Source organism: Mesocricetus auratus, unplaced genomic scaffold (assembly GCF_017639785.1).
Source record: "Mesocricetus auratus isolate SY011 unplaced genomic scaffold, BCM_Maur_2.0 Super-Scaffold_100010, whole genome shotgun sequence".
Taxonomy (NCBI): domain Eukaryota; kingdom Metazoa; phylum Chordata; class Mammalia; order Rodentia; family Cricetidae; genus Mesocricetus; species Mesocricetus auratus.
In genome coordinates, this window is record NW_024429194.1 from 4,429,802 (window position 1) to 4,452,599 (window position 22,798).

The 22,798-nt window shown below is 46.6% G+C and overlaps 1 long non-coding RNA gene across 1 annotated transcript; it reads left to right on the plus strand.

Moving 5' to 3' along the window:
- The first annotated feature begins 1,899 nt into the window (after positions 1–1,899).
- Positions 1,900–8,577, plus strand: LOC110343232. The gene is made up of 3 exons (XR_002385440.1): positions 1,900–2,279; positions 7,174–7,324; positions 7,471–8,577. It is a non-coding gene; the product is annotated as an uncharacterized LOC110343232 (long non-coding RNA).
- Positions 8,578–22,798: the final 14,221 nt, after the last annotated feature.

Sequence of the window (22,798 nt, forward strand, 5' to 3'; positions counted from 1 at the left end):
GCAGCCTCCCCACTCAGGGCCTTGGCCTGCCAAACCTGCCACTGAGCTTCTTCATACAGCAAACCCTGTATGTTCATTTCTCCCTTCTTGTTTGAGGAATTCGGAGCCACTGTATCTTCAAATAAATTCTCTCCCCACTCTCTCTTCTTGCACTTTCATAATGCACGCAATTGGCCCAGTAGTTCATGTCACAGTGACTGAAATAACAAAGCTCTTACTGCAGGAGGAAGGCCGCGTGAGGGGAGAAGCAGCAGATGTCTGCAGATGCCCACCTTTCTTCATTCTGTTTGTTTTGGCACCCCTGACTCTATGGCTTCAAATGCTTCAAATTCACTTACCCTGTGCTGCCTGTGCCTGGAGCAAGTCTAATGCATCGGGAGAAAGCCTGGAGATTTCAATGAAAGGCAAGACGTCAGGCCATTTGTGCTATGAGAAAGCGCGCGTTTGCCCGTGTGTGGTGTGTGTGTGTGTGTGTGTGTGTGTGTGTGTGTGTGTGTGTATTGCAAGGAGGGAGCAGCCTTATATACAGACTTACAGCACAGTGGAGAAACCCCAGGTAAGAGACCGTGTTTTCATAGTTAGAGGTTGATGCTGGTGGGGCAAGGCCGGGGCTGTAAGCCAGGACTAGCAAACAGGATGCACCTGTGGTTATTGGCTGACAAGCAACTCACAGAGACCCCGTGCAGGCTGGGGCCCAACAGACCCCCCCCCACTTTTATCACCTCTAAGTTTCCTTTTAATTTCCTTTATCACATGCATTCATTGTATGCTCAAGTCTTTTGCCAAACCACTCTGGTGAATTTTTAGCTCAGTTATCTTATTTTTCAGTTCTAGAATTTGATTCATATTTGCAACAGTCTTATCTCTGTTTGCATTATTGCTTTACCTGTGACTTGTGTTCAGTTGTCTGTGTGTTTTTTGTAACCTGCCTCAAGAATCCTTGCACGACTGTGAGTTCAAACTCTTTTGTCAAGAGCCCACAGGTCCCCATTTTACGGTCAATTTCTGAGGCTTTACTGTCCTTCAGTGGGCTGTGGGTGGCCTCCTGCTCTTTGCCGGCCTTGCGACCTTTGGTTGAGATTTTGGCACCCGAGGAATTTTTTTTTAAAGACCTACGAAACAACCCTTGTGCCATTAGCCAGAGAGAAGGTCCAACGCTGGGCCAAACCGCTTCTGAGTCCTTGCTCCCCCTGGTGCCCATCTGGGAAATTGCATCTCCGAAGTGTGCTTCCTGAGGTCATGGAGGTGTGGCTCGCCCTGGTGTCTGTCCCAGTGAGGACCTTCCGTGGCTTGTGCTGTGCAATGCGGGGGCAGAGGGAAGGCCAGGTATGCCAAAACGCCACGAATCCTCGGTTTTACCTTTGCCAGGGCGCGGCAGTTTCTCAGCTCGTCTCTGGGGTCCTCACAGAGTCATGTGTCTCTGTTGAGGCGGAAGGGTGAGGAACTTTTATAACTTATTTTTTAAAATGCTTTTTTTTTTTTTTTTGGTTTTTCGAGACGAGGTTTCTCTGTGGCTTTGGAGGCTGTCCTGGAACTCACTTTGTAGACCAGGCTGGCCTCGAACTCACAGAGATCCACCTGCCTCTGCCTCCCGAGTGCTGGGATTAAAGGCGTGCGCCACCACCGCCCCTTAAAATGCTTTTAAGGATGCAACAGGACTGTGTCTGCCGTGGTAGAAACATCTAAAGGATGAGGCTTTGCCGGCTTCACTTACCCCGTAGTAAACTGAGGCAGTTTGTAGAGCTGCCTACGCGGACACGCCTCTTCCTGCCTTCAGCCAGGCACTCTACGTAAAATGCCGCGTCATTTCCACACACGCGGAAGAAGAAGCAAATCACCAGGTCGCATCCCCAGCTTACTGGGCGCTGTGCACATATGTAAATGTCTGTGTGAATTAGGATAAGTCCTCCGCAGGACGTTGGCACAGCCTGGCTTTTCTTCCGTGATTCGATCGTTTCATACTTGCTGCGGGTTTCGGGTATGGGGAGCCCTGAAAATGCCCCCTTAGAGCTCTGCCTACAGTGATGGGACCACGGTGTTGGAGTCTGTTGGAGAGCAGGGAGTCCTAAGCCAGGCTTTGGATCAGGACACAGAAGAGTTTGTGGTGTCAGGAGGCCCTCACCCACAGCCACCCGGTGAGGAGGAGTGCTGCCTGGCCCAGACCACAGCGTGGGAAGCAGGACCTTCCTCGACGGCGCCTGGACACTGCCAGCCAGCTCTGTGCTTATGAATCCATGGCAGCCCGGGGGGATCGCTTTAGTGCTGACCGGTATTGCTGAGTAAGTGCTGTTTCATGGGACCATTTATTTGAGTTCCCTGTCCTGGCATCTCAGGAGTGGAAAGGGAGCTATAGATAGATAGATGGCAGGCATTAAATGTTCCCTCACCTTGGCAGGCACAGCCAACCATGATTTAATACAGGAAAAGTAATTAAGTGCTATTTATTGCTCCTCCAGAATCATGGTGCAAGAGATAGACATTATTTTTTTTTCCCCAAATGAATCTATAAATTGTCTTTTCAGCTGATGCTCTACTGGAGTTATCACTCAGGGACATTAAAAAGTCTTCTACAACATAATTCTTATTGCATTGATCTTTTTTATTGATACACAGAGTTTTGAAGGAGGAAGCTGATTATGTCATTTAAGAAGTGGTATAGAGGGCCATCGAGAGGGCTCGGCCGCTAAGATCACTTGCTGTTCGACCCAGGGGAGTTTAGATCCCAGTACCCACCAACAAGTCAGGTGATCTGTAAGGGACTGTAAGTCCATCTCTGAGGAGTCTGGCCCCCTCTTCTGGCCTCTATGCATGCACAGACAGTAGTGTGCACATACCATGCGATCACACATAAATGAATGAATGGATATGTGAGATCCGCTCCACGAGCAAGTCCAAGGTATCGGGAAATGAAAGACAAGACGTCCGGCTATTTGTGCTAAGAGAATGAGTCTACTGCCTTTATTGCCAGGAGAGAGAGAGAGAGAGAGAGAGAGAGAGAGAGAGAGAGAGAGAGAGAGAGAGAGAGAGAGAGAGAGAGAGAGAGAGAGTGTGTGTGTGTGTGTCTGCCATAAGGACTGAGCAGCCTCATTTACAGACTTACAGCACAGAGGAGAAACCCCAGGTGTAAGAGCTTGTGTTTTTCTGGTGCTAGTTGTTGGTGTCAGGTGGGCACAAATGTACTTTGGGGGCCCATTTCACATAGAGGATTACTCTCTCAGTCTAGACACATGGGGGAGGATCTAGGTCCTGCTCCAAATGATATGGCAGATGTAGAGAGAAGCCTTTTCCTTGCTAGCAGCTTTGGTTTTTTTCCCCACCAGTCACCTGGGCTCTGCCGCGTTGTAGTCCCCAAATAACACACAAGACGCTGTATTAATTATGAAGCTGTTGGCCTTTCTTGTTTCTTACTGGCCAGCTCTGACTTAAGCATTTACCCCATAATTGTTAATCTAAGTATTTCTCTTACCGGAGCAAAGTTCAGACATCTTATTTCTCTGGCGGGCTACATCGTGACTCCCTGTGTTTCTCCTACCCAGAGTCCTCCTGGACTCCTAGTCCCACCTATCTTGCTTCCCTATTGGCCAACAGTGCTTCATTGACATATACACAGGTCTTCCCCATCAGACAGACACAGACTTTGAAGATCCCCCATGGAAGGCCTCACCCTCCCTGGGGAGCAGAAAGGGGATGGGATAAGGGGCCAGTGGGGGGCAGGGGAGGAGGGGAGGGAAAGGGAACTGGAATTGACATGTAAAACAAGCTTGTTTCTAATTTAAATTTTAAAAAAAGGAAAACAAAAGGATAAAACTTTTTCACACCAATCGTGATGGGAAGGTTCGGCAGGCAGAACCTGACGATACTGGAGGTTGTGTGTTGGGGAAAAGCCACGTGACGCATCCCCGCCATCCTCTCCTTTACTAACCTGCTCTGTTCTTCTCAGTTGGTTCTCTGTTGACCATGCTGTGGAACTGAATTCAGTCTAAGGTTTGGGGCAAGCTCTGGACTCTGTTCCAGCCTTGTTTCTGTGCAGCCTCTCTACGAGAGGGACTTGGTTCAGACAGTTCTGTGCAGGGCAGTTTACGGGTCTCAAGAATATTTGGTTTTGCACACCGTGCTCAGGAGCCCGAGGACCTTTCAAAGGGTACTTGCCCATGGGTGGAAATGCCGATGCCGTCCCTCTTTGTGTTCATTGGTTCAAAGCCAGTCAAGATGCCGGCACCAGCCCCATCCAAAGGAGCAAAGAAAGAAACGGGAATCGATGAGGTATCCATTCTCCTGAGGACTCTGCTTGCTCCTTCAGCCTGATGCTCTCTCCCTCCTGACAGGAGTCTTTGGCATTTCAGCACACTACATCGACATCTCAAAATGAGGGGGTGGATGAAGCTTATTTCCCAAGGGAGGATGAAATTGTGTTATTTCTTATGTGCAGTATGTTAATTTTTTCCTCATGTCAAAGCAATGGAAGAATTGCGCAGGTGTAAGAGGAAAAAACAACAGATATGCATGCCGGGCAATGGTGGCGCACATCTTCAATCCCAGCACTCGTGAAGCAGAGGCGGGCAGGTCTCTGTGAGTTCAAGCCAGCCTGGTCTACAGAGCAAGTTCCAGGACAGCCTCCACAACAATACATAGAAACCCTCGAACAAAAGCAACAACAAAAAAACAAATACAAAAAAATGATACACTACTGATTCACATCAGCATGATAATACTTAAACTGTACCCTAATCTTTGCGCATACAAACCCCAAACTAAAGTGCTTCATAACTAAAGTTTTGTATATTTGCTTTAAAGATCATTAACTGAGTGAGTGAAGAACCATGAACAAGTGACTTCAGCCTCCGTAAATTACACACGTCTCAGGTTTGATGTCACGAACCCAGATCCAGTGTTTTCTTCCTTCTTCAGGATCTACTTCTAGGGGAGGATATTTACCCACCCAAAGTGGGCTTTGGTGTGAATTTATAATCAAAATTACCGCGAACTTTGCAGGAGGAGGTATTTCTGGAACGATAACGCCACTTGACTGCCTTCCCTCTTGGTCCCAAATCACCTAATAAGGCTGGCTGGCGGCAAAGCAGAGCCTCTGAATTCTTACCTAGAGAGGAGGTCAAACCTTTTCGTTTAAAGAGAGTTTGATATGGAATTGCATGGGTGCTGAAGCTGAGTTAACGGGGGGGGAGCTTTCCTGATCTGTCACACTGTCAGCCTAGGTCTGCTGCTCTTTGTGGTGTGAATCGAGACTTGCTTGCTTGAGGACAGAAAATGGAGTTCGTGAAAAAGCATCCCGGGACAGTGCAAACATCCTAAAGCTCATGGAATGTGAAACACAGGACTTCGTCCCACGTGGGATGATGTCACCTGGCCACCGTCGGCAGGGCTGACGTTCTTTTCGAGGGAATGATATATTTAAAGGTCAATCTTGACCAGAACCGATGTGTTTGTCACATGACTGGGACAGGAACTCCAGCCTTTGGAAACCGGCCCAAGTGAAACAAAGAGCAACACGGGTACCACAAAGAGGGAAGTGAGTGTGCTTGGAGACAGGTAGCCGGGGTGGTGTAAGAGAGAGTGCAAGGATGAATCCCAAGCTTGGTGTTCCCAAACAATGGAAATCACACACAGTTCCGGAGCCAGGAATTCAAACTCGGTGCTGTTAGCATCGCAGTGCTCTCTCGGGGTCTCTGGCAAACTCTCTGCCCTGTCTATCTCTGCTTCCTTTCGGCTTGTGGCTGGCTGCAAGGCTCCACCCTATGCTTCACTTTCTGAGGCTCTGTCAACTCAGGGCCGACTTCCTTTCTGTCCCTAGCAGGGACATGGGCCACTGGTCATAGATCCTGCCTGGAGGATCCCAAAGGACCTCATGTTAAGACTTTAATTACGCTAAGACTGTTACTATGTAAACAGAGGCTTCATCTCCGAAGGGCATCGCACTCACAGGCGCCGGGGTCAGAACATGCTAGCAACTGTCGGAGTCCGTCATTCTGCTCACACTAGGTAAAGGTCCAGGCTGAGGAGAAGCAGGGAGGCCTCTTCCCTTCTTTCCCTTTCTGGTGGGACGTAAAGGTCTTCTTAGCTTTGTGGTTCATGATTCTCCGACGCTCTCGGGAACTTTCCGCTGCGTCTAAAACTCGGAGGGATAGAAAGCCTTGTGGGTGCGCAAAGAGACCCCGTTTTTCTCATAAATGCTCTCTGGGAGGTTTTGTCCAGTGATCCCAACGTAGAACCTGGTCACGTGGCCGACACCTGTGACTGGTGGTCTGGGTTGCTGTGACTGGTGGTCTGGGTTGCCAAGCAGTCTGTCCTTCCGATTCTGTAGAAGAGGGAAATGGGGAACAAAGCAGCTCCCGGTGAATTTATATGGCCAGTCCTCGGCGTACACTGTAACTGATCAAAGAGGAGTGTGAGACTTCTGCTCCAGACGACCTGTAGGGTCGGCTTAAATGCCCAACCACCCCAGTGCTCCCCTTTCTGTCAACACTTCTTGGTTTGGCTGATGTTACACAGTTACCAAATCCTTCCTAAATGCTGACGATATGTGGTTCAAGTATCTAAATGAAGGGAGATGAGTAGGGCTTCTGGATTAACAAGTAAAATAGGACACATAGTTACATTTTAATATCACATGCATAATGAATAAACTTATAAAGTGTGACAGTGTCCCAGAGGGCTGGGGGAATGACTCGGTGCTCAAAGCACAAGCAAGAAGACCGGGGTTCAGACCCCCTGAAAGTCCACAAGCATCAGGTTGGCGGGAGGCAGAAGCAGGAGATGTCCAGAGTGAACCAGCGAGAGACGATCTGTGTGCGTAAGCTCTGGGCTTGATTGGCAGTTCCCGCATCAAGAATAAGGTAAAAAAAAAAAAAAAGTGATCGAGGGAGACTCCAAACACTCTTCTTGGGCTTCTGTTTTCATGTACCTATGTGCACAGGTGAACAAACATGCATGCGTACCACACCTACATGCTCACAAAGAAAAGGGAAGGGAGGAAGACCATCCCAAATGTCCCAAACGTCCCACAGCAGTCATCGATTATTTGCTATGTTTCTGAAGTGAGAGATTACTTTGGAAGCTGGCAACAGGAGGCAGGAATGTGCTCCATGACTGAGTACAGGACCTGACTTCTTCTTGGCAGTAGGAGCCCTGACCATTCCTTTCCTTGTCAAAATGCAGTTTCTGTCGCTGTTAACGCTGACCAGGATAAACAGGAGAGCTGGGTTTGCTAAGAAAGACAGAACTCTTCTGACCCAGAAGACCTTTGGGACTCAGAGACACCACTTCTGAGCATCAGTCTTCTCTCTTGACAAATGACGTTTAAAAAAAGGTGAGCTCTGACACACCATCTGTCCACCCACGACTTTACCAATAACATTGGTTCATGTGTCTCTGGGCTGGGAGCCTAGAGTGTGAGTGCTCGGGTTCTGAGTTAACCGGATTAACAGAAGAGTTAATCTGTTCTGATTTTTTCAGTGGTTCCAGAAACCTTCTACTGGGCACGAGTGTCCAGACTTCAGGATAAAGCAAGCTGCCAACCTCAAGCATGGGTTTTTATTTTCTCTAAAACACATTATTGGCATCCGTGATGCTCTTCCTACTGAGGCAGAGCTTGGACTCTGGCAGAGAAATGTCTGGATGAATAATCCGCTAAACGCAGCTGCTGGGAGGTTCATTCAGCAAATGAACTGCCCTCTCTCCTCTCCCATGGGGCTTTGCACATCGGAGTGAGAAAAAAACGGGCTGATCAATAACACCAGCAGAACAAAGAGCATACACGAACTCAAACAAGACTATTGCCTCAGTAATTTGTGGGCTACACCAGGAAAGGGGAGTGATGATTCTTTGTTGGTCTTAGAAAGCACTTAAAGGTGGCCACAGTTAATTTTCAAACTGGCTGGGAAGAGCCACTTGCCCTAAGACCGAACACAGGCAACCGTGAAGGTCAACAAGTCACTGGATACCCCTGGCCAGCAAGCATGCATCAGGCAAGGTAAAGCAATAGAGATCTGATGTGAAGGCCAAAGAATAGCTCTATCTGCAGGATGGGAGAGCTGACCCGGCAGGTGACAGTGCACACCGCTCTTGCAGAGAGGATGACTTCAGTTCTTAGCTCCTGTGCAGAATGGCTCACAACCGCCTGTAACTCCAGCCCCTGATACCCTCTTCTGGTCTCCACAGTCACTAGTGCATAGGACCACATACCTGACACACATATAAAAAGTAAAAGTAAACTAAACCTTTAAAAACATTTACTGCTGCACAGAATCAACAATGGCTAGGATAGGTCTTTTGTTCTTTGCTTCTGTGGTTGTTCTGGCAAACAATTAAGGTTGTCATGCCTGTTGGGCAAGCTCTCTGCACTAAGCCACAGCAGGAGCCTGGAATGGGCAACCCTCTGCTTCAGAGTCTATGCACCGTTAAGGCACAGTTTCACATTGCTGCTTTCCAAACGATCTTATTCATGCTAAGTCTGCATTTCACCAAGACATGATTCTCCAAATCGCTTTCCCAGTTTGTGTACACCTATCCAACAAAAAGTGTGCTTGAAGAAAGCTTCAACCAAATGTCAGTGTGGCATAATCCCTCTGTCACTGCGGGCCACAGCTCTCATGGCCCCATGACTGCCCACCCACCAAAGAGTCACTGAAAAAAAGAATAAATAAGAAAAACACCTCTCCAGTAATGAGCGTAAGCACCACAATTACAGAGACTTCTGACTTTTCCAACACGGTAAAGGAATGAATGAAAAGCTTCAACTAATTTAAAGTACACTTTCAGCTATCAGATACCATTCAAAATGAGTATCATTGGCTCTGGTTAGGGCCATCTTTCTTGCTCATCTTGAAACACCATCGGAAGTTTTATTTCATCCACATGAAGCTACGATTTCATTCCCTTTCTAAAGGGTGAGAATACAGGAAGTAGTCAATGGCAGCCCACCAAGTGGGCCCGAGCCAGTGAAACCTTCTTCATCCCTGAGTCTGGAAAAGTCTCTGCAACACAGCGTACATGAAAAATACTTTCCGGAGGCATTCTCCTCATCCTTCACTGTCAGCCGCTGCCGTGTCTTAGAAGGGCAACAGTTGAAAGGCTATCAGTTGGAAGCTTGGTTAGCCTCAGGAAAAAAAAAAAACTCTTAGCAAGAGCAACACTTGGAGCATAAAAGCAGCACCAATGAAGGCCATGATTTAATGACTGGCCTTGTTTTGTGAGAGGCCCTACTTACCCCAGGGCTCAGCTGAACCAGGAAGTAGACCTTGACAGACATGTTCCTCATGACATTTGCTTCTGGGCAGGGAAGACAGCAGGCTCTGGAAGTAGACTAGCAGAAATGTGTGTGTGAGTGTGTGTGTGTGTGTGTGTGTGTGTGTGTGTGTGTGTGTGTGTGTGTGAATAGCTGCTGTGGAGCAGTTTTGTCTGAGTTAAAACATTTCCTCCAGGAAGGCTGGGGTAGGCTCATGAGACTTTGGGGGTAGACAAAGCATCTCGAGAAAGAGTCTAGAAGTTTCCTCCCCAGCTTTATAGAGAGAATAAACAGCGGCTTTAGGAGGAGGCTGAGCAGCCACATGTAGAGTACAGAGCTGCATACAGGCGGTGCAGGGAGCCCCAGGCCTGCAGCTTTCCTGGGGTTTCCCGGTGTCGGGGTGTAGTTTTTGGTGGTACGGATGCCTTTTTGTGAGTCATGCCTTCTCTGGTAAGTAACCCCTCACCCAGACTGTTAGTGACCCCAATAAAAACTCTGGTTCATCAGAGGTGTGTGTGTATGGGGGGGTCCTCTCCAGGAATAGTCTCTCATAGGATGAGATGAGCTCATGTAGCAGGGCAAAGGCTGTCAGCACCTGTGGTATCACTGTAGCTTCACACAGCACAGCAGGGTGAGCGGCTGGAATCCTGCTGTGATGGCTCTTTACAGGCATCTCCAGGGCTAGTAGGCAGTGGAGAGATTCCAGGAAGACTTCGCTGGCTGATGATAGATTCCAGGAAGAGATTTTTCCAGCAGAGATGATGCTGGCTGATAAATCAGAGGTGACTTTTAAGAAAAGGGAAGAGATCAGCAATGGTCCAAAGTCTCTACGCCTGCACAACTGGAAGAATAAAGCGTCTACTGGTTACAATGAATAAGATGGTAGCCACGGGAGGTTGTTTCCGGGTATAGTGGGACACACATGGAGTTCTAGTGGTTGGGAGACTGAGGCAGGAGGATTGCAGGTTTGAGCCCACTCGAACATATTTGTGGGTCCTTGTCTCGATGTACATGAATTGGTGGCTTGCAGCTCAATTGTAGATGATTGCCTAGTTATGTAAGCAGGGCCATCCCTAGCACGGACAAAAAAAAAAACCATTAAAATATTAATGAACAAGAGTAATTGCCGTAGGTTTGGTGAACTCACACCTGTGGGTTTATTAAGTAAATGACTACAACTTCACACTGGCCTGGGATCCTATGTAATAACAGTAGGCAGGGTTCTCTACTCCAGTGATGTCAAAGGGTCTGTGGACCACGCGAGTTGGGGAGAGAAGCAGGATCTCTTTTGTGTGTGAGAAACTCTGCATTGTAGTGTTGGTCTCAAAGGTGGACGAGGGTGAATGAGAAGAAGGAAAAATAGAAAGAAAGCTAAGCAGAATATGAAGGTTTAGTTTCTGCGATTCTTCTGGCCAACCCCAAAGCCCTGAATATTTCACAATTTAAGCCTGCTATCATGTTCTCCACCCGATTACCCCCACCATTCATGGATTTTCCTGGGTTTCCAATAAACCAGTGAGCTATTAGAACTGCCTTGTACATTGCTGACTTTATCAGTTTCAATGATTTTCAGACACTTTATGGTGACTGGAACTCCACAGAAGTGCAAATATGATATTAGGATTTTAGTTAACTCAATTTTCTCTTTTTTACTCCTTTCCCTGTATATAGCAGGTTTTGGGAGTTTTGTTCTATGATTTTTTTTCTTGTAGAGTTGGTGAGTGCTGGCATTTCTACACTATTTTTTTAATAAAAACAACTGAAAACTTACACTGAATCCCTCATTGATTTGTGACCCAGATCTTTAATATTTTTGCTGTCTTCGAAGAAGTCAGTGGTAGGTTGATTACTGATTTACTCCCAAAGAAATCCATGTCAAGAAAATGATGGTACGGGAAGATTATCCAAAAGGTGTGAAGCAGTCATGCCTTTGTTTTCTAAGTAGTTTTCTCCAGACAGAGCTAGGCAACTCCCAAACCACACCCAGAGGTGTCTGTCATTCCACAGCACGACCTCCGGGGTGTGTCATGCAGTGTTCTGCTTTAAAAAAAAAAAATCAAAATCTTTTTTTTCCTAGTGCTAAGGATGGAACTCAGGGTACTGTGTCCTGGGTAAGTGCTCCATCCATCACTGGACAAGCTTGTCACATTTCCCACCACGCCCAGCGACTTGTTTCTAATGGAGGAGAGCATGAGAGGCATCGTGGGCAGCGTGAGAATCGTTGTGGTTGTTTTTACCGTCTTAACTTTCCAAAAACAGGGGTGAATCCCACACTAGCCTTGCCTAGTAGGATTGTATGGCTTCTGGAAGGAGGGTTGGGATTGGAACTGAAGCAAGACACCACCATGGTTCAAAATGAAGAGGCCCAAGCTCAGCACGTCAGAGGGGGAGAGTAGAGCGGGCAGCATTTCCTGCTGTCCAAGGCGTGAGAAGGACTGCTGAGTTTTAGAGAGCCCTTGACGGATGGAGAGAAGTTGCGTAGGCACCTGCGGGATTTTAATGTCGTAGGGTCAATCCCCAAAGGCACTGCCTCGGCTGACTTAAATAAAATTGTGTATTTTACCATTGCTACATACTTGTCAATTTGCCTTCTCTGCATCCTGAGTAAATTGTGCCTGCTGATTCCTGTGTTTTCGCCTACTTCAGGCCTTCCAGAAACCCAAGGAATAGTCAACTGAAGTACATAAAGTACAAGGCCTAAAACTCTGTCTTTAACTAGAAATATTATGATGTCCTTTTCCCAATTTCAGATTTATAAATTACATCATTATTGTCAAGGATACCAAAGATGAAATGAGAATGTCTCTACCCGGGAGAGGAATTATGTAAATGAGGACATGAATGGTTTTTTAAATTCCATTAAGAGAATGTATATTGCACTAAGCAATCTGCATTTTAAATATAATTGGAAAAAAGACCATCCCTGTCCATTGCTAAGGAAGGGCTGGGGGAGCATTTTCAGAGGAAGTTTTCATTTTTTCCTCAAGAGTCCACTGTTACAGCTTGATCTTCATAACAGTTTTATGGCCAGAGGACGTGCAAGGCCTAAGCCAAACCTATCCGTCTCACTGGAGTGTCATCTGAAAAGAGGGGGGAAAAATCCAAGGTACCTTACTCCATGCACATTTACTTAGGTGAGTGTCCCTTTTATTGGAATCTTCTTTCCTTCCGTCGAAAGACCACACTTCCATCCTATTAGAAATGCCCTTCTAATAGCTAGTGCAAAACAGACGTTAACATACCCATAACCGCTAGGTGGCGGTGAACCGGCACAAAAAAATGTACATCCGGCGAGAGGCTCACTTAGTCAAAGGAGGGCAATGAATGGGATGGATTCTTCGTGGATGCTCCGTACCCGTCCCATCCTTGGCCTTGAAGGATCACCGAAGCCACTGTTCGCCATCCAGGCTGAGGCTCTGTGGGAACGCTGAAGATAACTTAGCCGAGAACAGCAGGCAAGCCTCAGAGCCAGCCAGCTCTCTCTTCTGGGACCCACAAGCCAGATTTTGACTCTTGGTGCTATTTCTCGTTAATTTACGGAGTCTCCGGGACGTTTTCTGTGCCAGACCTCAGTTTCCCGGCTGTCACTGTCACAGCAGCAAGAGTATTTTCCCCATTCGCAGGTCACAGAAACCGGGGGGTGGTGGGGGGTGCTCTCTGAAGACCCCCTTTTAGGTAGGAAGAACGTAATGTACAGAATTTCCCCGAGCTTTTAGGATCTTTCAAACATTTTAATGAGCGAGCATGAATTATTTGTTTGTGCTCGGTGTGACAGGTGTGTGGCAGTCTATTCTCAAACAAAAAGTTCTTTTTCCACACCCGGTAAAATAGAATAAGCAATGTATGAAGAGAGAGAGAGAGAGAGAGAGAGAGAGAGAGAGAGAGAGAGAGAGAGAGAGACTGTTAAGTTTATCCTCCCGATGAGTAAGAAGCATTCTTAATGTTCAGGACTCAGGAAAATTAGAGCTGCAGCTATGGGACAGCCTGGGTCACAAGTGTCTGCGTATGATGCCCTTCTGCGTGGTCCTATGACACACGTGTTACTCTGAGTGCAAACTGAGAGAACGGTTGGCTATTTCCTCGGCTATCTTATTATGCAGTGACTTTCACTGTCAAGACCTTGCTTTGGGAACACACACCTGGCAAAACAGCTTCACAAAGAGCAGGAGAAAAAAATAAGTCATTTTCTGTCCCCAAGCACGGGAACTCTTGATGAGGAAAGGGGGCATCTATGGAGAGCGGGCTCCGAGAGCTCAGAATGAGGAGAAGATGCTGTTTAAATCTTTCCTTCCTGGTGGACTTATCTTCAAAGCAGCAAGGCACAATGGCATTTTCCAGGAAACAAAACCACCAAAGTGATACCAGAGCCTTGTTTATGAGTGATTGGCCTAAGGATGTCACATTCGGGTTTCTCCTCAATATGTTATTGGCATCATGTCTCTTATCGTTTTCCCGAGACTCTGCAGCCTCTCCTAGACTGTCAGCCCTCCAGGACAGAAACCAGCCTCCCTCCTGGTTTTTGTCTTCCATTGTAACCTCCAGGAAGCCTATAACTTGTATAAGTAGTCTCTTTGAAGATGTTAGATAAATGTGGAGTTTTCAGCCCTGTATTAGAAAAATTCTGGCGTGCCAGTTCAGGTATTTTCAGAGTCAGGCACATCTGGGAGCTACGTGAACTCTTTCAGAAACCGCATTCATTATACATGACTCAGACGGAGGAAATTGGACCTAAGTGTTTATAGGAACTGGAGGCAGAGCTCATACAATGAGCGAGATCAAGTATAATTGGGAGGTGGGATTCTCCTGTGGCTTTGCACATGTGAGCTAAAATAAAAGCCCGTCTGAATATCAGTAGCATAAGTTAAACACAGCTTCAGCTGTGTTGTCTGAATCACAATTAGTAGCATAAGAAACCCATGACCTCAATGCTCTGTAAAAATGTTTTCTTGGTAAGAAATCAGTCCTGTTGGTGAGCAGCTAATGACAGCAGATGATTAGTCACTGAATGTCAACCCATCGATCACCAGTCCAGTGAATGGAACCATGAACTTGTAGGTGAAGCCTTTTCCTTGCCAGCCGCTTTGGTTTATCCTCCACTGCCGATTGGGCTCTGCCACAGTTGTAGTCCCCAAATGAATACACAGGCTACTATATTAATTTAGAAGCTGTTGGCCATTTGCTTGGTTTCTTACTGGCTATCTCTGACTTAAGTATTTACCCCATAATTGTTAATCTAAGTATTTCTCTTACCGGAGAAAAGGATCCAGAACTTTTACTCCTCTGGAGGCTACATCGTGACGCCCTGTGTTTCTCTTTCCCAGAATCCTCCTCGACTCCTATTTCCACCTATCTTGCTTCCCTATTGGCCAACAGTGCTTTATTCAACAACCATTAAGAGACAGATTTCAGAATGACATCTCCCATCATGAGCTGACCGTGAGGTTCCCTTAAGTGAAGTTCCCAATGACCTCCCTCAGCACTGGGATAAGCCCAGCTCCTCAACAAGACGGTCCTGTCCCTGGGCCTTCTCTCCTGCCTTAGACCCCTCAGCTAAGGTTCACGTCTAAGTGAACTTGAGGTCTCTGCCCAATGTGCTGGGATTTTATCTCATTGTAAAAGTTACCCATCCGCAAGGTCCAGCAGGCAGCCCCCCACACACACCTTTGTGGAGGCATCTGCACTGTCACAGTACATCTGCTGGAGAAGCCTTTTTTTGGTAACTGCATTTTGTGTCGAACAACCCTGATGGGTTTAAGGGATTGGGGACTTGTGGCTTTTTTGTCTTGCATCCTAGTCGTGGAAAAGTGCACAGACATTTCGCGTTGCCTCTTGCTGGTGCAAGGTGGAATTAATCAAGGTCCGGCTGATGAGAGGAAAATCTGTAGTGAGCGGGGAAGGAAAAGTAGCAAGGCCTTCCCTTTGTCACCCGGCCTGTCTCCGCCTGGAGTCCTAACCCACAGAGGGGATGGGAACCACCAAGACCGCATGTTAGTGACCATGTACCGGGTGTCTAAGTACCAGTCTGGTGCGTGTTGCAGGTATGAAGGCCTGCAAGCTGCTTCGTCCTGGCAAGTTGCCATTTGTATGTGGTACCACTCAATGGGCTTCCAAGTATCTATGTGTATGAATGTAAATCCTTTTTTCTTGCAATTGGCATACAGAAGAACACATAAGGGAGGGTTGGTCTGGTGAATCCCAGAAGATCCTGGGAGGACTGTCTTTGGAGGTTTTTTTGCTGTGTAAGCTCCATGGGATCCTAAGGGCCATTTAGCAGGAAACTGCAGGCTGTTGGAGGATGGGTGAATCAATGACTTCCTTGTATCTCCAGAAATGCAATAGCTTCCCCTGACTCTAACAATCCATTTGGGCCAGGGGTTCACCAGTAAGTTCTTTTGTGTTTTCCCCATTAATTTAAAAGGAAACCATACAAATTAATGTTTTTAAATGTCTGACTGCAAAAAAATATAACACAAGCTGTCACATTTTTTATCCATGTGAGTGACTAGGTTAATTTTCCAGCATGCGTTTGGCCACAGCGAAGATTTTGTATCACAGTGAGGCACGTACAGCTTGGTAAAACTCCAGCTTCATAATTTGTCATAATTTTTGGCATATTCAACTCTCTAGTTACTTGGAGAGAATGTGTCTAAATGACTTTTTCCAAAGCTCAGCCAAGAGACACACAGCTAACACAAACAAAAGTTCCATTGTCTTTTTTTGGATAAGTTTTTCTTGCCATATGGCTTACCACTCTGAAAATCAGTCTTCTGAAAAGCATTAGCATTTTCCTATGGCTGTTGTGTCTTTTGGTGGACTATCAGTGTTGGTTTCCTTGGGGGGCTGCTTTATTCACAGTGCGTTTGTTCTGATAGACACATTATTTTTATTATGGAAAATTCTGAGGAAGAGGAAAAGTAGAGGCAGCTAAGCAATGTGCTTGTCTCCTGGCGCTGACCTTCATCAGATCCTAGGAGACATTCTTTTTTCTGCCTGGCCCCTCTCTCCCTCCCCTCTCTCTGAATTATTTATAAGCAACTTAAAATGTCATATCAGCTCTGGATAGCAGGTAAGTGCCTATGTGTTATACGCACATTCATATCGTCTTAAAGGAATCGGCTTTCACACTGCAGATGTCGCTTCCACATCAGTAAGCATGTGCCCTCTGTGTAATTGCACAGGGCTGTCAGATGTGCAGTCATCACACACCCTAACTGTACATGTATGCTTTTAATTCTTTGAATCAAGGCGCAAGACTTAACACACAGCAACCAGTGAATGAGTCTTCGAAGTCCCTATTTCTTACTCTCAAATTCCTCCTCACATCTACCCCTTCTCTCATGGGCTGAACTGTCATGGTGTGTGTGTGTGTGTGTGTGTGTGTGTGTGTGTGTGTGTGTGTGTGTGTGTGTGTGTGTGTGTGTGTTGGGTTAGTTGCACCCCAGGTGTCACTCCATGGTTCGGCTCCTCTATCTCCTGTTCTCTGTACATGGCAATTAGATCTAGAAGATTCAGTAGATGCCCTCACCTCCAAAAACTTAACCTGTTCTTTTCCATCTGAGGGTACATAACATCCACTCTTCATAAGACACTGGTGTTTACAAAATGAAGGCCGTCTATCATGCCATCTCCATTTATCAGTGGGGATAATTTTATAGAGAGAAAAGTTCTGCTAGGACCAGTTTGACTCTTGAGATAAAACTAAGCTTTTGGACTCAGGTGGGGGTCCATCCATGGTTTTCCCTTTAATTACTGGTTTTCACAACCAGTTGGTTCCCTCGAGTCATTAACCATGACTAGACACCAACCACATTGATATGCTTTAATCAAGTGTGTTGTTATGTTTACTGGTGTTGCTATTGTCTTGTATTTAACACATGAGAGCTTATTTAATCAGTATCTGTTCTATTTGAGGGGACCAGATTTGTAGCTAAGTGTGTTAATAGCTTGTAGGGTGCATACTTTTGTTTTGATGTTAAGTTTCTTTCTATAATTTAAAAAAAACTCCTTAGTTCCAAGGTATACAGAAATTTAGTTTCTTCTACTCCCCTCTCCACAACATCTCCCTCTCCTTATCTATTTAACAATTTCAATGGCTTTTATTTGATTTTTATTTGCCCATGTTTATCTTTCTGTATTTCACATATAAGCAAAACATTTATATTCTTATATACCAAAGATAAAGATAAATGTGTGTACGTTGTGTGTGTGTGTGTGTGTGTGTGTGTGTGTGTGTGTGTGTGTTGAGACTTACTTGCTTCCTCCCTTAGGCATATCTTTTTTTTTTTGATGAATCTTGAACATCTTTTTTTGTTGTTGTTTAAATTAAAAATAAGCTTGCTTCACATGTCAATCCCAGTTCCCTCTCCCTCCCCTCCTCCCCACTTCCCAACCTCTCCAACCCCCCCCACTAAATCCTCACTCCACTCTCTAGGGAGGGTGAGGCCCTTCATGGGGGATCTCCAAAGTCTGTCATATCATCCAGGGCAGGACCTAGGTCCTCCCCGATGTGTCCAGGCTGAGAGAGCATCCCTCCATGTGGAATGGGCTCCCAAAGTCCATTTGGATCTCCCCCTTAGGCATATCTTGTGGCATTTATACAGGTATGCATGCATTGCTTAGGAAAGGTTATCTCTGATTTTTAGCCTTTTGTTTTCATTGCTGGTAAATTCCCAGCAAGATGATCTCCCTTGATTCTCCTGCAGCTTCTAATTATCACCCAACGTGTCTGCCTTTTAAGACTGTCCTGCGGCCACCCCTAGGCCCTCTGTTCTTCCAACCCTGATGAGATATATATGTTTGCTCACGCAGAAAGGAAAGGGGCCACCTGTTGCTTGGTACCCACACTGCTGAGGGCTAAGGGAAAGCCAAGTAGACTCTAAGGAAGAGACAGGGTGCACCCAAAAAGGGGCAACTCAATTGTTTAATCTGCCCGAGGAACTCCTGGAGAGCTTTTCTGTTCGCTGACTGAGAAAGAAGTCATCTTCAGGACTCCGGTGTGCTCTTTTCATAGTTTCAGACTCAACTACTGTCTTAGTCACAGCTGGGTTGAAGAGACGCCATGGCCGCAGCAACGCTTACAAAAGAAAGCTTATTTAATCGGGCCTTGTTTACAGAGGATGAATCCACGATCATCATGGCGGCAGGCAGCCATGGCGCTTGAGCAGTGACTGAGAACCACATCCTCATCTCAGAGTGGCCTGGGTGGGAGGGCAGGGAGTGGAGGGGACAGAAGGGCTGGGGACAGAGAGAGGGCTGGGGAAGGGGAGGGCGGGGCTGGATCTAGCTTCCTGTGTCCTGTGTCCTAGCCTGTAAAGGGGGATTTTGCTTGAGATTTTTGAAGGGCTCTGTCGTTTCATATGTAGTGAATGCGTTTTGCCGTCTAATTTACAGACTCTATATCAGTCCGACTGAGGAGCCCTTGCGCCTTGGAGCTGCCTCTGGGAAGACCACAGCGCTTCCTGCAGAGGCTGCAGCCCCTGGGAGCCGGCTTCAGAAACCCCCAAGGGGGCATTTTTAGTTGTTATCATTGAGAGGCTCAGTGGGAATTTGTGGGCGAGTATGGCAAGTATTGGTGTAGGTTAGAGTTTGCTCCGTGTACCTGTAATTGTTTAACACGGTGCGGGACACTCATGTGTGAACGGATGAAACAGTGCTTTATTGATTATTATAAACCTTGAACTAACTTTGTTTTATGTATAATTACTAAGTATTCTTTCTTTGTCATTTCACTCTATAATTAAAACTTCAAGTATGCAATGGGAAAATGGTTTTGTTTAGAATTTTCTGTCGTTCACTGTTTCAAAATGGATAGGACAAATGTCTGTTCACGGTGGTCAAATCCCTTTTCATCAGTAGTGTTAGTTCTGAATTTAAAATCTGTTTGTGGATCCTATTGAAGGAGGGGATGAGTAAGAAGTTAAGTACTTTTTTAAATAAATGAATGCTTATATATTTGGGAAATAGTTTGGGGGAAAGAGTTTTAATGTGTATTTCATGGAAACAAGAAATTGCTCCTTAACTCACTGCAAAGGGTATTAGTTTTGAAGACTGTGGGCCAGCAAAGGATTTTCTTAATGACTCTGTGCACGTGTGTGTGTGTGTGTGCGCGCGCGCGCACACATGTGTGCGTGCATGCATGTGTGTATGCATGTGTGTATGTATGAGTATGTGTGTATGCATGTGTGCATGTATGCATGTGTGTATGTATGAGTATGTGTGTGTATGCATGTGTGTATGTATGCATGTGTGTGTATGCATGTGTATGTGTGCATGTGTGTGTATGTGTGTTCACACATGTGCATTCTCAAGCACTTGCTGGTCACAGATTGTGAGCTCCTGGTGGGGACACAGGGACAGTTGCTTGAGGACTGGGAACCTGGAGGGAAGAGGAGCCCACGGCTGGCCTGTCGGCTTTGCTATGAGCGTGTGTCTTGCTCCTGAACCTAACCTGGCATGGTAGGTCCCATCTTTGGTGCAGGGCCCTCCCTAAGGTTCCCATCAGCTGAAGCTGTCCCTCTGGATGAGTGGCTTGGTCCCTGTGTGGCCTTTGCTGTTCATCAGTGTCAGGCTTGGGCTTTCCTGCCTGAAGGAATGTGAGGAACTCAGGGCCCTTTCTGAGAGAACCATCATCCCTCAGCCATTTGCTGTCAGAGCTGAGGCAGAGCCACCTGGTGAGGTGAGGAGGCTACCAGCATGCATAGTCTGGTGTCTGCACACCCTCTCCTCCTTGAGGGAGACTGCACTGCTGGGGGCCTTTGTCCCTGAGAGCCACGGTGGGACACCATCCAAACCCATGCTTCTGATGAATTACACTGCCAGACTCAGGACGAGCCAGGTCTCTTTTTGGAACTGGGCGAACCAGGCTAATTGCAAACAGTCCTATATCAGGCAGCTGGCACTCTTGAGGGCCAGGCAGAATAAGCCTGAGCTTGTCTCCCACATCCTATGGGGACAGGCTTAGCTTATGCTTAGGGTCCTATGGGTTTGCAAAGGCCCTGCTTCAGCATAACAGGAAAAAGGATGTCGTCCCCATCTGTGCCCCCAATAGGCGCACCCCTTAGACCACCGTCTCTGTTACTTGCTTCTGAATTAAGAGGCCTGGGCGGTCCTTAAGTCCCATCTATTTGGCCATGCCCTGCTGACAAATGCAGCTTCATGTATGATGCCTCTTGCTGATGCGTGTCTCTGTGACCGCTTCAACCCGTGGCCTTCACGACATGGCTGCTGGCAGGATGTTCGCTGCTTGTTACAACTGAGAGAAAGTCCCCTGACCTTGTTTGCTTGCATCTGGAGAACCTCTCTGCAGGACTCAGAACACTGGGGTCTGAACAAAGATCTTCAGAAGGCTGTATCTGGCCAGAAAGCCCTTTTGCAGCAGCAGGAGGAGAGTTCCCAGTCCCACTCGCTTCACAGATCCCTGGGGCTCAGGAAGTCTCTGGATTTCTCCAATTTGCTTTCAAGTAAAAGTTCCAGGGGAAAAAAAACAGCAGAGACTGGGGAAGCTCAAAACCAGGGTGTGGCACGCGGAGTAGACACTCGGCAGACATCCTTCATGGGGCTCCATCAGTTTGCAACCTGTGACAGCCCTGCAGGTCTATTTTTAACCATTAATAGCAGCATCTGTCTCTCCCTTACTCGTGGTTAACCTTTTTGCGATTTCAGCTACCTGTGATCAACTGTCGTCCAGTAATACTAAGTGGAAAACTCTAGAAACAGATAATAGGTAACCTCTAAATTCCACATTCTTTTTTTTTTTTTATGTATACAATGTTGTGCCTGCATAAACCAGAAGAGGGCACCAGAACTCATTACGGATGGTTGTGAACCACCATGTGGCTGCTGGGAATTGAACTCAGGGACCTCTGGAAGAGCAGCCAAGTGCTCCTAAGCTCTGAGCCATCTCTCCAGCCCCCTAAATGGCACATTTTAGGGTACTGTTCTGTCCAGGATATGAACCCATCGGCTTTCCAGTGTGCCCATGGTGTATGTGGGACTCCCTCCTTAGGTTCTGAGAGCAGAACGGTTTACCTTAGGTGTCCAAGTGACCTGTATTTTACTTATGATGGCTTCAAGGGTAGTGACAACAGCGGTTCAGCTGTGCCTGTGGAGAGCTATAGCTTCCTGTGAGTGGAACAACACTAAACTTCCCAATAAGGAAAGAAAATCATGCCATAACGTTGCTAAGATCTACAGTACAAGATATTTAAGCAGGAAGAGACTGGGATTCTCATAACTTTCCACACAGTGTGTTACAATAATTGTTCCATTTTATACTTATAATTGCCAATCTCCTTCTAAGACTACGTTGTAACTTAACTTTTACTATGAGCATCATTTATGTGCAAAAGTGACATCATGCATACATGTAGAGTTCAACAGTGCTCACTATTTTAGGAATCTTGGACTGTGTCCCCCACCCCCAAAGGATAAGGAGGAGACCACTGATCTCATACACAACGCTGCCTCAGTTCTCAAAGCATTCAAAGATGGAGGTGTAGTTCACACACCCAGGTTTAGGCAAAAAGGCTTGTGGGCCTCTTAGCGTGCATTCCAATGTTTCTCTCCCACACATATCTCCTTCGGGAAGTGTGGGGAGATGGGGAGAGCGGAGCCCGACTGGAAAAGTGTGTCAAGTGATAACGTATGCCCGATGGAAAAAAGTCTGGCATGGGCAGAGCCGCACGGGCTGCTATGCTAATGTGAGATCATCTACCCTATCAGGGGTTAAGCGCCTCGTTTTTTTTTTTTTTAAATGCCCTGTCACTGGTGTTCAAACGGAGGAAAGCACATTTAATCTAGCCTTCCTGAGAAAATAATCACCGTCCTCCGCATTTGCCAAGAGCAGTGGCTTGGCCCATCTGTAGCAGCAACTAGGGACTCGATGGGAAAACAGCCGTCATGCTTTTGTGTGTGTCTGAGTACTGATGTCACAAGTGGGTGCAAGTCAGGGGTGTGCGTGTGTGCACTTGTGTGTGTGTGTGCGAATGCATGTGTGTGTGTGTGTGCGTGTGCGTGTGTGTGTGTGTGTGTGTGTGTGTGTGTGTGTGTGTGGAGGAGGGCTAGTTTACAGTGAACACATGACCCATGTGGAAATTATTGCAGCTGATTTTTAAGGCATGGTTCCTTCATCCACATTCCCCAGACCTGTCATCATTTCATGTTTTTCATTTGACACTAAGGCATTAACTCACCGTTATAACTTTTTAAAAGTTGTTAATTAGGAAGATTTGTTATGTGGTTCAACGACTTATTGCACGTTAGTCGTGTGCCTGCTACTCTCTGGAGAGCAGATTTGCTTTTCCGTAAGCCGTGAGTCGCTAACGACTTGTCTTACTCAGCTCGTCCGTTCAAGACAAACTGGAAAGAAAGGGGTGAGAGAAAAGCCTGCCCGGGAATATGCAAGAACTTTCCAAACCCCACCAGAGTTGCTGCTGGCTTTCTGTGATTTCCGATGCTGCTCTGTGGGGGCCGTTTTCAAACGGAACATTTCCTTGCTATCACGGGGAAACAGCACTGGGCTGGGTGGGTTCTGATTTCTGTGGCTAAAACCTTTCTATC